Source organism: Oryx dammah, unplaced genomic scaffold, assembly GCF_014754425.2.
Source record: "Oryx dammah isolate SB20612 unplaced genomic scaffold, SCBI_Odam_1.1 HiC_scaffold_4, whole genome shotgun sequence".
Classification (NCBI taxonomy): domain Eukaryota; kingdom Metazoa; phylum Chordata; class Mammalia; order Artiodactyla; family Bovidae; genus Oryx; species Oryx dammah.
In genome coordinates this window covers 11,485,871-11,502,322 of record NW_024070188.1, presented here as the reverse complement: position 1 = coordinate 11,502,322, position 16,452 = coordinate 11,485,871, and positions in this window count along the sequence as shown.

Genomic DNA, 16,452 nt, shown 5'->3' with positions numbered 1-16,452 from the left:
ATGGCAATAATACCTGTAGTTCAGACATCACACCTAGGTTCCAAAGAGTCTATTAAGTATGTCTTCCTATCTATTCAACCTAACATTTAAATGTAATATTTCCAGATGAAATTTCATCTTGCCTTGAAAATCCACTTCACCTATTCCCCCAATCTGCTATTGAGTGGACATTCATCTGTGGTTGGCCAACTCCTTTGAATACCTCTGTTTATTTTTGTAATTCCTCACACTATGAGTCCTGCTTTCCAAAGGTAGATGTCAGAAAATTCACACCCACAAACTTCTTTGCATCGACAGTACAGGGATAAGAACTAGTTTGGACTAATCAGATTTTATGTATTATTTATAAAATGACAGAAATTTATGCATGGCTACAGTACTGATTATTCCTTCCTGAAGTAGTCAAATACCAGATCTGTCATGTCGGATATCCATACTGTGACATTTAGTTGGGTCTTCAAAGGCTCTCTGTTCCCCTCAGAATAATGCATAGTGTTATATAGATAGACTTTATAAGCCTGCCCTACCAGTCTATATAACCCAGCATCAGTCTCCTTACCTGACAGCAAGGAAGTATCATCTTACATATAATGCTCACATGTTAAAAAGCATCTCAAGATACATCACTCAAAGGCAAGAAATCCTTTTAACCTTTTACCCTTATAAAATTGAATATAAATAATTACCTTGATTTGTTAGTGTGCCCTATTCCTTAGGTGCAGGTTAGTTACGACTTGACAGAAAACTGAAATTGCCGTATTTCCATATATGTTTTATATCATACATGCAATATTTTTGGATTTACAAAAATCTATTTTCTATTCTCATTCAATGGGTAGAAATATATTTTAAAGAGAATTTAGTTGAGCTGATTTAGAGCTCCCCTCTATTGTTCAGGAGACAATCAGAAAGTTTGGGTGTTTAATGATGAAGTCCAGAGAGATCTCCTGCTTCTGAATTGACTTGATGAATTGGCACATCAGCTGGGCCTGTCTTGCTCTCTGGCTTGCATCAAGAATAGTAGTACCAGCAGAAGAAGCAGTAATCGTCTCTCTTCTTACCCTTAACCTCCACACTCTGGCAAAATGGTCACTAACTGGTCTTTTCCTGTAGAACTGAGTATATCTGTGTGGGAAAATAACACCCTTCCTAGTCTAGTTTCCCCAGGTCAGAGCTAGGTTGACAGCAAAGCTTTATAAAGAATGCATTGTATGGGAGGCTGAATGAATGCCTTTTGAAACAGATTCTCAATTATGCAATTCAGTCATAAGAAACTGGCTTCACAGAGCTGTTGGGCCAGAAACCATAACAATACCATTTAAGGAAATGCCTCTGAGAACTTTCTCAGTGGAGAGACTGTAATTCATTCTCATTCTTCTTACTGTGCAGCTGCATGTCAGGACTGGGCAAGTATAAGAACCCCTAACACAGAGCAAGTTCTCCACAGAATGGTGACTCAGTGTTCTCTAGGCTCACTTGCTTGATATCTGCTTCAAACCAATTTCTTCTGTGAAGCATTTTGGAAGTGGATAAAATAATGGCTAAAGTCTAGAAACAGTTAATATTCTACTGGATGTAGAAAATAAAAGGGATAATATATATATACATGTATGTATGTATATATATATATAATCTAAGGTTATGAAGAAGGAAGGAGGAATAGACAAGGAACTAATATTTACTGGTGGCTAGTCTGTGACTCTCTGTGCTAGGAGCTGGACAGGTTATCACACATTCAATTTTCAAAAGATATTTCCCATGCAAAGTGTTTTCCTATATCAAAGGTGAGGGAACAGACATTCAACTGTTCCCACTGCATGAAGCTAATAAGGAGCACACTTAGAATTCAAACTAGAGATGTCAAGTTTTAAAATCATACTCTTTCAACCATGTGCTTTTCTTAAAAGATTTGTCTTAGTTTTGGTTTTAGTTTCTTTCAAAAGCTAAAAAAACTCAGTTAAAAGGAATCTCCAGGTTTCACCTGTATTTTTGTTAGTTTACCGCAATGATGAAACTTCACTCCAGGAAAACCTGTTGAGCTTCATTTGCTTTTGTTTTCTTTCTTCATTTGTCCTTCCTTGTTTTCTTTCTTCATTTCTCCTTCCTTGTATTTTTTAAAATTAATTTTCTTTTTTTACTTGAGAAAAGTGTTTTATTTCCAAATCTGGTCCATATTTACTAGTTCAGAGCCACACCTTAAACTACAGAATTTCCACTGTAATTAAACTATTTAGCATTGAGTTATAAATAGCCTTCAAGAAGATATATTCTCCATTTCACCATCATCACACAGCCCCTGGTGAATGTATGTTTCCACAAAGCAAAATAAAAACAGACAATGCATTAAAAAAAAAAAAAAAAAAGGAATCTCCAAGCTTCATAGGTTACCAATTCACTGGTAATTCTCTGTAAGAGGCAAATGCAAATTTATAAAGCAATATTTTTAAGAGCTGCATTTTTATATCATTGGTGACATAAATTAGCAAAAATGAAGAAGGAAACTTCAACATGCCAGTTTTTTAAAGATCTTGAAGAAGAGATATATGGCATCTTAATTTATTTAATATTTCCATTATAGAAAAATGTACTTGGCTTCCCTGATGGTTAAGTGGGTAAGAATCCACTTGCCAATACGGAGATAAGGGTTCCATCCTTGGTCAAGGAAGATCTCACATGCCGTGAAGCAACTAGGCTTGTGCACCATAACTATTAAGCCTGTGCTCTAGAGTCCAGGAGCTACAACTACTGAGCCATGTGCCCTAGAACCTGTGCTCCAGGACAAGGTGAGCCATTGCAATGAGAAGCCTGCGCACCACAACTAGGAAGCAGCCCCCACTCGCTGCAACTAGGGAGAAGCCCACATAGCAACAAAGATCCAGCACAGCCAAAAACAAATAAAGTTATTTTAAAAATGTACTAATAGCACTCCCCTTAGAATTTAATTCAGCAGAGTAGCCAGATTTTGATATTCTCTTCCCTACTAGAACTAATACCATAGAATACCTTTTGTGAAAAGAGGACAGAGTCAAGCCAGAAATTGTGTTTGGATGAGAACACACATTTTATAGGGCCAAGAAATCTCTGGACACTTTAATGTGACTGAATAAAAACAGATAAAGCACTAACTACAATGTGAGGTAGAGAGTATCACCCATTTTTTGCAATTCAGTAGCTATTTCCGTGACTAAGAGTCCAGTGTCTTGGAGTCATCATGCAGCCAGGAACTCCTTATGTACAGACAGACTAATTGGCAGGACAAGGGTGGGAAGCTCTGCATTCTTCTGGCTGCTGGCTGGTCTGCTAAATGAAAACTTCACAGAAATAGCATATGTATGAACAAAGCAACCAGTTCACAGGCAACTCATTCACTACCCTGTCTCCCAAAGCTCCTAATTTTCTGAGGGGGTCACCTCTGACAAAGCCTGAGGCTACGTCTGTGTAATGTCAAGCATGATCTGTGTGGATGTGTAACACTCCATTAAATTATAAGCTATTTTGGCTGCATAACATCAAGCTGATTGGCATTCCTTTATAGTCCCATTCATTTACCACACAAAGATTTTTTTTTTTCTCATTTGGATGCTTGATATTGTTTAAATACAATTCAGGACTTACTCAGGAATTTAAAACATTCTTTTCCTAAACAGCTCAAATGGCCAGCTTGCTATCATCACCTGGCTATAAATAACAGGAATATCAATTATCCTGTGGCCTCCTTCAGGCCAGGTGGATGACAAACTCCTCCACTTTCTTTCCAGTGGAAGCTTGTGCCTTGGTCTTTCCAATTTTTGTGGTTTATAAAAGAACTCATCCACAATGTTCTTCTATTTTTACACCTGTGAAAACAGAGCCTAGGAGACCTAGGAGCTATTTAGGATTTTTAGCTTTGTTGGCCACGTGGACAAAGGACATCTGAGAGGTTAGTCTTCTGCAGTAAATCTCCGCACGCTGTCAGTGACATGGCTGCCTACCTAGCCCTGGAGGCTCACTGGAAGGGTGGTTTCACTCAGCTCAACCACTGAAAAAGTCCCCTTGAGCTATGATGTCACTACCAGCCTCAGAGTTTTCATACATGGGACGGACTAGTGATTTTCAACTGGCAACCCACCAGGTAACCTGTCACAAGTATAGCCTGATAATATCATGATTATCACTAGAATCACACAATTTGAGACCTAGAAGGATGCTTCTGGACTATTAGAGTTCCTCTCTCTTATTTTAGATAGGGGGAAGTTGAGTCCAGGCCAGCGGTGGTGATACAAGTCTATCCCATGAACCAAAGTGAAATCATAGAGTTTTATACAGAACAAGGCCATGTAATTATTAGCCACAGGACTCAAAGTGGTGGACAAAGAAGGATGATGACAGAAAGATCATCTACACCATAGAAACATGTAAAGTGTGGAAGTGTCAGTTGCTCAGTCGTGTCTGACTCTTTGCGATCCCATAGACGGTAGCCCGCCAGGCTCCTCTGTCCATGCAATTCTCCAGGCAAGAATACTGGAGTGGGTAGCCATTCCCTTCTCCAGGGGAACTTCCTGACCCAGAGATCGAACCCAGGTCTCCTGCATTGCTGGCAGATTCTTTACCATCTGAGCCACCAAGAAAATCCCAGAGGGTAAGAATTGTCACAGGCTGAAAGACAGCTCACAGCGAGTTCCTGTGCAAGAGGGGTGTCCTTGTTGAAAAGAAAGTCTTTCCTTCCAGGACCTGAGTGACACATTTCACCTCATCATAACTAAACTCTCAGGCCTTCTTTCTGCCAATAACTTGAGTCATTCTCAAGTATGATCTACAATCTCTTCTTCTGGACCCCAGAGAACTTCCATTCAAAAAAAAAAAAAATGCAATGTACATATGACCAGACACATACATATATTGATAGTCTGTAAATTTCAAATAACCAAACATTCCTATAGCTCTTTATTTCCTAAAGTCTTACATCATCCCTGATTCCCCCAGAGATGTTAGCTCTTTAATTTCATTTTAGTGTTGTTCATCCATCTGTTTGTTTTATTCATTCTTGCATTCATTCATTCCACAGTTATTGAACACTTGCCTTATATGAAGCACATTCCACACTCTGGGTGAGATATAAAGATGTATAAGAGACTTTCCTTATTCTGAAGGATTTCACAATCTCCTGTGTCAGACATGCCTGGAAATAGATAAATTAAAATACCAGAATACCACAAAAATGATAGAATTGCAGTTGGAGTACATGAGAGGGTGTTGTATAGTATGCCTGTGGACATTTGAGACAGAGCACAAAGGGTGAGAGAAGTTGGCCAGACAGAAAGAACAATCCTTCCTTCTAAGTAACATCATGTACAAAAGCACAAAGTTCTAAAGTATTTGGGAAATGACGAACAGTTTCATGTGGGCAGAATAAAGATGTAATCAACCTCAGATGTAATCAAGAGGTTTAACTGGATGAACATTGGAAAAAGAAACTCCAGGTTTTCTAGCTCAGGAAATAGAATAAATACAGCATATAGTAAAAAAAAAAAAAAAAAAGTATATGTTTAAACAAGTCTAAGAATAAAGCATAGAGTTCAGTTTGGAACATCTGAGAATGTATAAAACCCTGAGGTCATTTGTAGAACAATTCTTATTCTGCTTTTCCAGTAGTTAAAAGAAGTTTCCACCAATACAGATGGTCTTGTTTTGTTCTAAATAGTCAGGAAATAAAAGAATAGGAAAATACAGTGGCAGCCACTAGCTTTTTAAAAAAAAGAAAGACTTTATTTCCTGCTATTGATAATAATAGGGCTTTCCGTATGGCAAAGCAGTAAAGAATCCACCTGCAATTCAGGAGACCCACGAGCGTGGGTTTGATCCCTGAGTGGGGAAAATCCCCTGAAGGAGGAAATGGCAACCCATTCCAGTATTCTTGCCTGGAAAGCCCATGAGGTTGCAAAGAATTGGACACGGCAGAATGAGAGTATACACTATACACTGTAGATAATAATACTGGAAAGCTGGACCGTATTTCTACCACACTTATTTAATTAACCCAGAGGCTTAAAGAGAAGTGTGGTCCAGATTTCTAGTATTATCCATTTTTAAATTAGCTGAAGCAGTTACACAAATAACTTGGAATTCTGGTGTTGTTGTTTAGTTGCTAAGTGGTATCGTGTCCAATTCTTTGCGACCACACAGACTGTATAGCCTGCCAGGGTCCTCTGTTCATGGTGTTATCCCAAGCAAGAATACAGGAGTGGGTTGTCATTTCCTACTCCAGGGGATCATCCTGACCTGGTGATCTTCCCAACCTAGGAACTTTTTTAAAATATAAATTGATTTATTTTAATTATAGGCTGATTACAATATTGTATTGGTTTTGCCATACATCAACATGAATCTGCCATGGGTGTACATGTGTTCCCCATCCTGAACCCCTCTCCCACCTCCCTCCCCATACCATCCCTCTGAGTCATCCCAGTGCACCAGCCCTGAGCATCCTGTATCATGTATCAAACCTGGACTGGCGATCCATTTCACATATAATATTATACGTGTTTTAATGTCATTCTCCTAAATCATCCCACCCTCGCCCTCTCCCACAGAGTCTAAAAGACTGTTCTATACACCTGTGTCTCTTTTGCTGTCTCACATACAGGGTTATCGTTTCCATCTTTCTAAATTCCATATGTATGTGTTAGTATACTGTATTGTTGTTTTTCTTTCTGGCTTACTTCACTCTGTATAATCGGCTCCAGTTTCATCCACCTCATTAGAACTGATTCAAATGTATTCTTTTTAATGGCAAAAGAATGGCAAAGCTGTATATGTACCACAGCTTTCTTATCCATTCATCTGCTGATGGACATCTAGGTTGCTTCCATGTCCTGGCTATTATAAACAGTGCTGCAATGAACATTGGGGTACATGTGTCTCTTTTGATTCTGGTTTCCTCAGTGTGTATGCCCAGCAGTGGGACTGCTGGGTGGTATAGTAGTAGTGAAGTCGCTCAGTCGTGTCCGACTCTTTGCGACCCCATGAACAGTAGCCAACCAGGCTCCTCCATCCATGGGATTTTTCAGGCAAGAATACTGGAGTGGGTTGCCATTTCCTTCTGGCAGTTCTATTTCCAGTTTTTTTAAAGAATCTCCACGCTGTTCTCCATAGTGGCTGAACTAGTTTGCATTCCCACCAACAGTGTAAGAGGGTTCCCTTTTCTCCACACCTTCTCCAGCATTTATTGCTTGTAGACTTTTGGATAGCAGCCATTTGACTGGTGTGAAATGGTACCTCATTGTGGTTTTGATTTGCATTTCTCTGATCATGAGTGATGTTGAGCATCTTTTCATGTGTTTGTTAGCTATCCGTATGTCTTCTTTGGAGAAATGTCTGTTTAGTTCTTTGGCCCATTTTTTGATTGGGTCATTTATTTTTCTGAAATTGAGCTGCAGGAGTTGCTTGTATATTTTTGAGATTAATTCTTTGTCAGTTGCTTAATTTGCTATTATTTTCTCCCACTCTGAAGGCTGTCTTTTCACCTTATAGTCTCCTTTGTTGTGCAGAAGCTTTTAATTTTAATTAGGTCCCATTTGTTTATTTTTGCTTTATTTCCAATATTCTGGGAGGTGGGTCATAGAGGATCCTGCTGTGATTTATGTCAGAGAGTGTTTTACCTATGTTCCCCTCTAGGAGTTTTATAGTTTCTGGTCTTACATTTAGATCTTTAATCTATTTTGAGTTTATTTTTGTGTAAGGTGTTAGAAAGAGTTCTGCTGCTGCTGCTGCTGCTAGGTCACTTCAGTCGTGTCCGACTCTGTGCTACCCCAGGGATGGCAGCCCACCAGGCTCCCACATCCCTGGGATTCTCCAGGCAAGAACACTGGAATGGGTTGCCATTTCCTTCTCCAGTGCATGCAAGTGAAAAGTGGAAGTGAAGTCGCTCAGTGGTGTCCGACTCCTAGTGACCCCATGGACTGCAGCCTACCAGGCTCCTCCGTCCATGGGATTCTCCAGGCAAGAATACTGGAGTGGGTTGCCGTTGCCTTCTCTGAGAAATTGTTCTAGTTTCATTCTTTTACAAGTGGTTGACCAGCTTTCCCAGCACCACTTGTTAAAGAGATTGTCTTTTCTCCGTTGTATATTCTTGCCTCCTTTGTCAAAGATAGATGTCCATAGGTGCGTGGATTTATCTCTGGGCTTTCTATTTTGTTCCATTGATCTATATTTCTGTCTTTGTGCCAGTACCATACTGTCTTGATGACTGTGGCTTTGTAGTACAGCCTGAAGTCAGGTGGGGTTCCATTCTTCTTTCTCAAGATCGCTTTCGCTATTTGAGGTTTTCTGTATTTCCATACAAATTGTGAAATTATTTTTTCTAGCTCTGTGAAAAATATCATTGGTAGCTTCATAGGGATTGCATTGAATCTACAGATTGCTTTGGGTAGTATACTCATTTTCACTACATTGATTCTTCTGATCCATGAACATAGTCTGTTTCTCCATCTATTAGTGTCCTCTTTGATTTCTTTCACCAGTGTTTTATAGTTTTCTATATATAGGTCTTTTTTTTTTCTTTAGGTAGATATATTCCTAAGTATTTTATTCTTTTCATTGCAGTGGTAAATGGAATTGTTTCCTTAATTTCTCTTTCTATTTTCTCATTATTAGTGTATAGGAATGCAAGGGACTTCTGTGTGTTGATTTTATACCCTGCAACTTTACTATATTCATTGATTAGCTCTAGTAATTTTCTGGTGGAGTCTTTAGGGTTTTCTATGTAGAGGATCATGTCATCTGCAAACAGTGAGAGTTTTACTTCTTCGTTTCCAATTTGGATTCCTTTTATTTCTTTTTCTGCTCTGATTGCTGTGGCCAAAACTTCCAGAACTATGTTGAATAGTAGTGGTGAAAGTGGGCACCCTTGTCTTGTTCCTGACTTTAGGGGAAAATGCTTTCAATTTGTCACCATTGAGGATAATGTTTGCTGTGGGTTTGTCATATATAGCTTTTATTATGTTGAGGTATGTTCTTTTTATTCCTGCTTTCTGGAGAGTTTTTATCATAAATGGATGTTAAATTTTGTCGAAGGCTTTCTCTGCATCTGTTGATATAATCATATGGCTTTTATTTTTCAATTTGTTAATGTGGTGTATTACATTGATTGGTTTGTGGATATTGAAGAATCCTTGCATCCCTGGGATAAAGCCCACTTGGTCATGGTGTATGATCTTTTTAATGTGTTGTGGATTCTGATTGCTAGAATTTTGTTAAGGATTTTTGCATCTATGTTCATCAGTGATATTGGCCTGTAGTTTTCTTTTTTTGTGGCATCTTTGTCAGGTTTTGGTATTAGGGTGATGGTGGCCTCATAGAATGAGTTTGGAAGTTTACCTTCCTCTGCAATTTTCTGGAAGAGTTTGAGTAGGATAAGTGTTAGCTCTTCTCTAAATTTTTGGTAGAATTCAGCTGTGAAGCTGTCTGGACCTGGGCTTTTGTTTGCTGGAAGACTTCTGATTAAAGTTTCAATTTCTGTGCTTGTGATTGGGTCTGTTAAGATTTTTCCTGGTTCAGTTTTGGAAAGTTGTATTTTTCTAAGAATTTGTCCCTTTCTTCCAAGTTGTCCATTTTATTGGTATATAATTGCTGATAGTAGTCTCTTAAGATCCTTTGTATTTCTCTGTTGTCTGTTGTGATCTTTCCTTTTTCATTTCTAATTTTATTGATTTGATTTTTCTCCCTTTGTTTCTTGATGAGTCTGGCTAATGGTTTGTCAGTTTTATTTATCCTCTCAAAGAACCAGCTTTTGGCTTTGTTGATTTTTGCTATGGTCTCTTTTGTTTCTTTTGCATTTATTTCTGCCCTAATTTTTAAGATTTCTTTCCTTCTACTAACCCTGGGGTTCTTAATTTCTTCCTTTTCTAGTTGCTTTAGATGTAGAATTAGGTTATTTATTTGAATTTTTTCTTGTTTCTTGAGGTATGCCTGTATTGCCATGAACCTTCCCCTTAGCACTGCTTTTTCAGTGTCCCACAGGTTTTGAGTTGTTTTCATTTTCATTCTTTTCTATGCATAATTTGATTTCTTTTTTGATTTTTTCTGTGATTTGTTGGTTATTCAGTAGCATATTGTTCAGCCTCCATATGTTGGATTTTTATATAGTTTTTCTCCTGTAATTGAGATCTAATCTTACTGCATTGTGGTCAGAAAAGATGCTTGGAATGATTTCAATTTTTTTTTAATTTACCAAGGCTAGATTTATGGCCCAGGATGTGATCTATCCTGGAAACTGTTCTGTGAGCGCTTGAGAAAAAGGTGAAATTCATTGTTTGGGGGTGAAATGTCCTATAGATATCAATTAGGTCTAACTGGTCTATTGTATCATTTAAAGATTGTGTTTCCTTGTTAATTTTCTGTTTAGTTGATCTATCCATAGGTGTGAGTGGGGTATTAAAGTCTCCCACTGTTATTGTGTTATTGTTAATTTCCCCTTTCATACTTGTTAGCGTTTCTCTTACATATTGTGGTGCTCCTATGTTGGGTGCATATATATTTACAATTGTTATATCTTCTTCTTGGATTGATCCTTTGATCATTATGTAGTGTCCTTCTTTGTCTCTTCACAGCCTTTGTTTTAAAGTCTATTTTATCTGATATGAGTATTGCTACTCCTGCTTTCTTTTGGTCTCTATTTGCATGGAATATCTTTTTCCATCCCTTCACTTTCAGTCTGTATGTGTCCCTTGTTTTGAGGTGGGTCTCTTGTAGACAACATATATAGGGGTCTTGTTTTTGTATCCATTCAGCCAGTCTTTGTCTTTTGGTTGGGGCATTCAACCCATTTATGTTTAAGGTAATTATCGATAAGTATGATCCCATTGCCATTTACTTTATTGTTTTGGGTTCGAGTTTATATACCCTTTTTGTGTTTCCTGTCTAGAGAAGATCCTTTAGCACTTGTTGGAGAGCTGGTTTGGTGGTGCTGAATTCTTTGCTTGTCTGTAAAGCTTTTGATTTCTCCTTCATACTTGAATGAGATCCTTGCTGGGTACAGTAATCTGGGCTATAGATTATTTTCTTTCATCACTTTAAGTATGTCCTGCCATTCCCTCCTGGCCTGAAGAGTTTCTATTGAAAGATCAGCTGTTATCTTTATGCAAATCCCCTTGTGTGGTATTTGTTGTTTTTCCCTTCCTACTTTTAATATTTGCTCTTTGTGTGTAATCTTTGTTAATTTGATTAATGTGTGTCTTGGGGTGTTTTGCCTTGGGTTTATCCTGTTTGGCACTCTCTGGGTTTCCTGGACTTGGGTGATTATTTCTTTCCCCATTTTAAGGAAGTTTTCAACTATTGTCTCCTCAAGTATTTTCTCATGGTCTTTCTTTTTGTCTTCTTTTTCTGGGACTCCTATGGTTCTAATGTTGGGGCGTTTAGCACTGTCCCAGAGGTCTCTGAGGTTGTCCTCATTTCTTTGAATTCATTTTTCGTTTTTCCTCTCTGATTCATTTATTTCTACCATTCTATCTTCTACCTCACTAATCCTATCCTATTCTACTGTTGGTTCCCTCTGGAGTGTTTTTGATCTCATTTATTGCATTATTCATTATATATTGACTCTTTTTTTGTTTCTTCTAGGTCCTTGTTAAACCTTTCTTGCATCTTCTCACTCCTTGTCTCCAGGCTATTTATCTGTGATTCCATTTTGTTTTCAAGATTTTGGATCCTTTTTACTATCATCATTTGGAATTCTTTCTCAGGTAGATTCCCAATCTCTTCCTCTTTTGTTTGGTTTGGTGGGCATTTCTCCTGGTCCTTTACCTGCTGGGTATTCCTCTATCTCTTCATCTTGTTTATATTGCTGTGTCTGGGGTGGCCTTTCTGTATTCTGGTAGTTTGTGGAGTTCTCTTTATTGTGGAGTTTCCTCGCTGTGGGTGGGATTGTATGAATGGCTTGTCAAGGTTTTCTGGTTGGGGGAAGCTTGTGTCAGTGTTCTGGTGGGTGGAGCTGGATTTCTTCTCTCTGGAGTGCAATGAAGTGTCCAGTAATGAGTTATGAGATGTCAATGGGTTTGGAGTGACTTTGGGCAGCCTGTATATTGAAGTTCAGGCTATGTTCCTTTGTTGCTGGAGATTTTGCATGGTATGTCTTGCTCTGGAGCTTGTTGGCCCTTGGGTGGTGCTTGGTTTCAGTGTAGGTATGGAGGCGTTTGATGAGCTCCTGTTGATTAATGTTCCCTGGAGTCAGGAATTCTCTGGTATTCTCAGGATTTGGACTTAAGCCTCCTGCTTCTGGTTTTCAGTCTTATTTTTACAGTAGCCTCAAGACTTCTCCATCTATATAGCACCATTGGTAAAACATCTTTTGAAGACAATGGGCTGCTTTTCAGGGTGCCTGATGTCCTCTGCTGGCATTCAGAAGTTGTTTTGTGGAATTTACTCAGTGTTCAAATGTTCTTTTGATGAATTGGTGGGGGAGAAAGTGGTCTCCCCGTCCTATTCTTCCGCTATCTTAGGACCACCCCCCCAACTTAGGAACTGAACCTGGGTCTCCGGTTTGGCAGGCAGATTCTTTACCACTGCACCACCCGGGAAGCCCATAACTTAAAATGCTAGTTATTAAAACAATTGAAATTAGAATGGATGCAGATGGATAGGGTCAGAACAAAGTTGCAATGCATTAAAAATAAATTAGATCATGGTGGGGGAAATAATCTATTAATTATATTAAAAAGTTAACTGATTTACATTACCAACTTGGTTTTCTAATTTGGTGTAAATGTGGTGTAAATATGTATTCTTCTGTGTATGTGTCTACATGAAGTAATCTATTATGAAGTACTATGAGTTATTGGAATAGAATAATATAATGTATTTCTTATAGTTTTCTTTTTTCTAACCTTTTATTTTAAAATAGTTCCAAATTATAGAAAAGTTATAAGAAAAATTTGAATAGCTTATATTGCTACAATATCACACTCAGTAAATTTAACATTGATATAACAGTTTTATCAAATCAACAATTTATATTACACTTTGGACAATTTTCTCATAATGTTTATATAGTCTTCTTCCTTTCAGTACAAGACCAAAACTAGTCTAGGCTCAAACATTTCAGGAAGTTGTCACATCTCTGTATTCTATCATATGAAATATTTCACTAGTCTATGAGATTGATATTTTGAAGGCTATAGCAAAGTTATTTCATAGAATATTCCTGAATGTTTATTTGCCTGAGGTTTTTTCACATATTCAGGTAACGCCTTCCTGGCCAGAATGCTAAGAAAGTGATGTTGTGTTCTTTTTAAAGTGCCATATCTAGAATCACATGATGTCTACTAATCCCCCCTTGCTGATGTTAATTTTGATCACTGGTCAATTTGTTGTCCGGTTTCTCCACTATATTCTTACTAACTTCCTCCTTGAAACTAATAAACAATCCAAGGGATTGAAACCATTCTGCTGTTCAACAAACCCATCAAACTCATTCCCTAACCCCTGCTTTCATATCCATCTATTGATTATTTTCTTGGGCTCAAAATCACTGCAGATGGTGACTGTAGCCATGAAATTAAAAGATGCTTGCTCCTTGGAAGAAAAGCTATGACAAACATATACAGTGTATTAAAAACCAGAGACATTATTTTGCTGACAAATGTCTGTATAGTCAAAGCTATGGTTTTTCCAATAGTCATGTAGGCATGTGAGATTTGAACCAAAAAGAATTTTAAGCACCAAAGAGTTTATTCTTTCGATTTGTGGTGCTGGAAAAGACTCTTGAGAGTCCCTTTGGACTGCAAGGAGATCAAACCAGTCAACGCCAAAGGAAATCAGCCCTGAATAGTCATTGGAAGGACTGATGCTGAAGTTGAAGCTCCAATACTTTGGTCATTTGTTGCAAAGAGTGGCTCACTGAAAAAGACCCTGATGCTGGGAAAGATTGAAGGTCAAAGGAGAAGGGGGTGGCAGAGGATAAGATGGTTAGATAGCATCGCTGACTCACTGGACTTGAATTTGAGCAAACTTCAGGAGACAGTGGAGGACAGAGGAGCCTGGTGTCCTGCAGTCCATAAGTCTCAGAGTTGGACATGACTTAGCAACTGAACAACAACAACAACAATTGATTATTCTTGCCAAAATCAATATGTAATATAATGGAGGCAAAATGATTTACAACTCCAGTGAAATTAGTTGTCATTCTACTCTAAGAAAGGGCTTTTCCTTTCCTCTATTTATCTATCTCTAATGTGGACCCATGGATTCCTATTTCATTTGATGCTATTACTACTATTACTATCTTTATTTATTTGAATAATTAAAATGTCTCAGATTGCCAAAGTGGAGACACTTCAGGCTGGCCTCTGTAAGATTTATTTGTGCCCCTATTCTTTTTTTTTTTTTTTCCCTTTTTCATGAGCTCATCCTTAATTTCTGGTACAATGATGGGTTCCATATTCATCTTGTACCTTCCTTACCCCAGCTCTGCAATCAGTTAACTCATATTTTATCAGCTCTATGGAGCCATTTGGGGCTTCCCAGGTGGTGCTAGTGGTAAAGAACCCACCTGCCAATGCAAGAGAAGGAAGAGACTTAGTTTCAATCCCTGGGTCAGGAAGATCCCCTGGAGAAGGGACTGGCAATCCACTCCAGTATTCTTGCCTGGAGAATCCCATGGACAGAGGAGCCTGACAGGGTCAATAGGGTTGCAAGGAGTAGGACATGACTGAATGGATTTAGCCCACACGGAGCCATTTGAAACATTTTACTTTTTAACATTCAAAACATAAATGAAAGATTTACTCTGGCATTCTGGATCTATTCCTCATTATTGCTTGCTCTGCCACTAAGGAAAAATACTAAAGTGCTCTCTTTTTAACAAATGTGCAGCTCGTTTTAAAATATCATCACACTTTGGTGGATTAAAAAAAAAAATCAACCAATGATTCAATCAATGATTTTAAAAAATCATTAAGAAATCTCTGATAGAACTTGTAAATCAGAGAATATCATGCTGGATTAGAATACTTTCCTTGGCCTCTAGAGCATGTTAGCAGGACTAAGGTGATAATCACACAGTTATATATTGCTCACATTATGGGAGCAACTGTGGTGTCTTCATTTTTCTGCCGGACATCTGTGGCTTGTTAGCTCGTACACCCAACTGTTCTGGTGATGTAGCTTAGCACCTGCCACCACCATCAGCTGTTGAAATTGGCTTTCATCACTGATTTTTAAACAATTTGGAGCACCACCTGTTGTTTTTCTTAATGTGATCTTTCTATCACATGATTTAATCATGATTTTCTGCTTCTCAGCATACTGCTGCTGCTGCTAAGTCACTTCAGTCGTGTCCGACTCTGTGCGACCCCATAGATGGCAGCCCACCAGGCTTCCCTGTCCCTGGGATTCTCCAGGCAATAATACTGGAGTGGGTTGCCATTTCCTTCTCCAATGCATAAAAGTAAAAAGTGAAAGGGAAGTCGCTCAGTCCTGTCCAACTCATTATGCTAGTAGACATATTTCCTTTGGTTTTCCATTTCCTACACCTCTTGTAACTCTTTAGTAGTGAACAAAGTATCTTTCATAGTCTGGTCCCAATGTAACATTGTTTCTTACTGTTTCTCCCATCTAAATCCCAAGATCAAGTCATACTCTGTTATTAACAGCTGCTCAAACCACACATACATATATTTTATGTATGCTCTTTCTTCTATTTAGTTTGTTCATTCTACCTGGTATATTCCTACTAGGCTTTCAAGATTCAGCTCAAACTTTATCATTGCTATAAATTGTAAAAGGCAGAGTTAATAATTTCCATTTCTGTATTCTAATGGCAATTTCTACATAATTTCTGATAAAGCACTGACAATGTTATACTGCAATTTATTTATTTAGGCTTCTGATGTTCCTATAGGCTGAGAATTCCTAGAAGATTAGACTACATCTAATTTTTGCATCCCTATCATCTTAAATAGTGCTACCATATGGGAAACACTGGTGGAATAATTTCTGAATCAATTTCCATATGCTCAAATCATAATCAATCTTCAAAGCTGAGTTCAAATTGTGTGCATACAATGGCCTCCAAGGTTCCTCAGTTGGAAATAATCTTTCCCTTTTAACATTCTGTTATATAACAATTAATTGTAACAATGCCATCTCTACTTGATTAGAAATTGTAGGTGGACTAGGTATCAGATTCATTTTTGAATCTACCAAAATACTTAATACTGGGTCCTGTATCATTAACTTAGTTTTGTCAGTCTTTATTAGCTATTGTTGAATCTAGGTCTTTAAAAGTATAAACTCAAATTTTATTTTCTAATGACTCAAAGGTTACACTGAACATCAAAAACAAGTACTTTATCCTCAAGTCCATGATATGGTAAGGTATCTGACCCTAAATCTCTTTTCTTTCCCAACTCTCTTATTTTAGCCCACAGTGTTTAGACATGGGCCTTTACATGGTTGGTTTTGCAATAGCAGCCTTCCTTT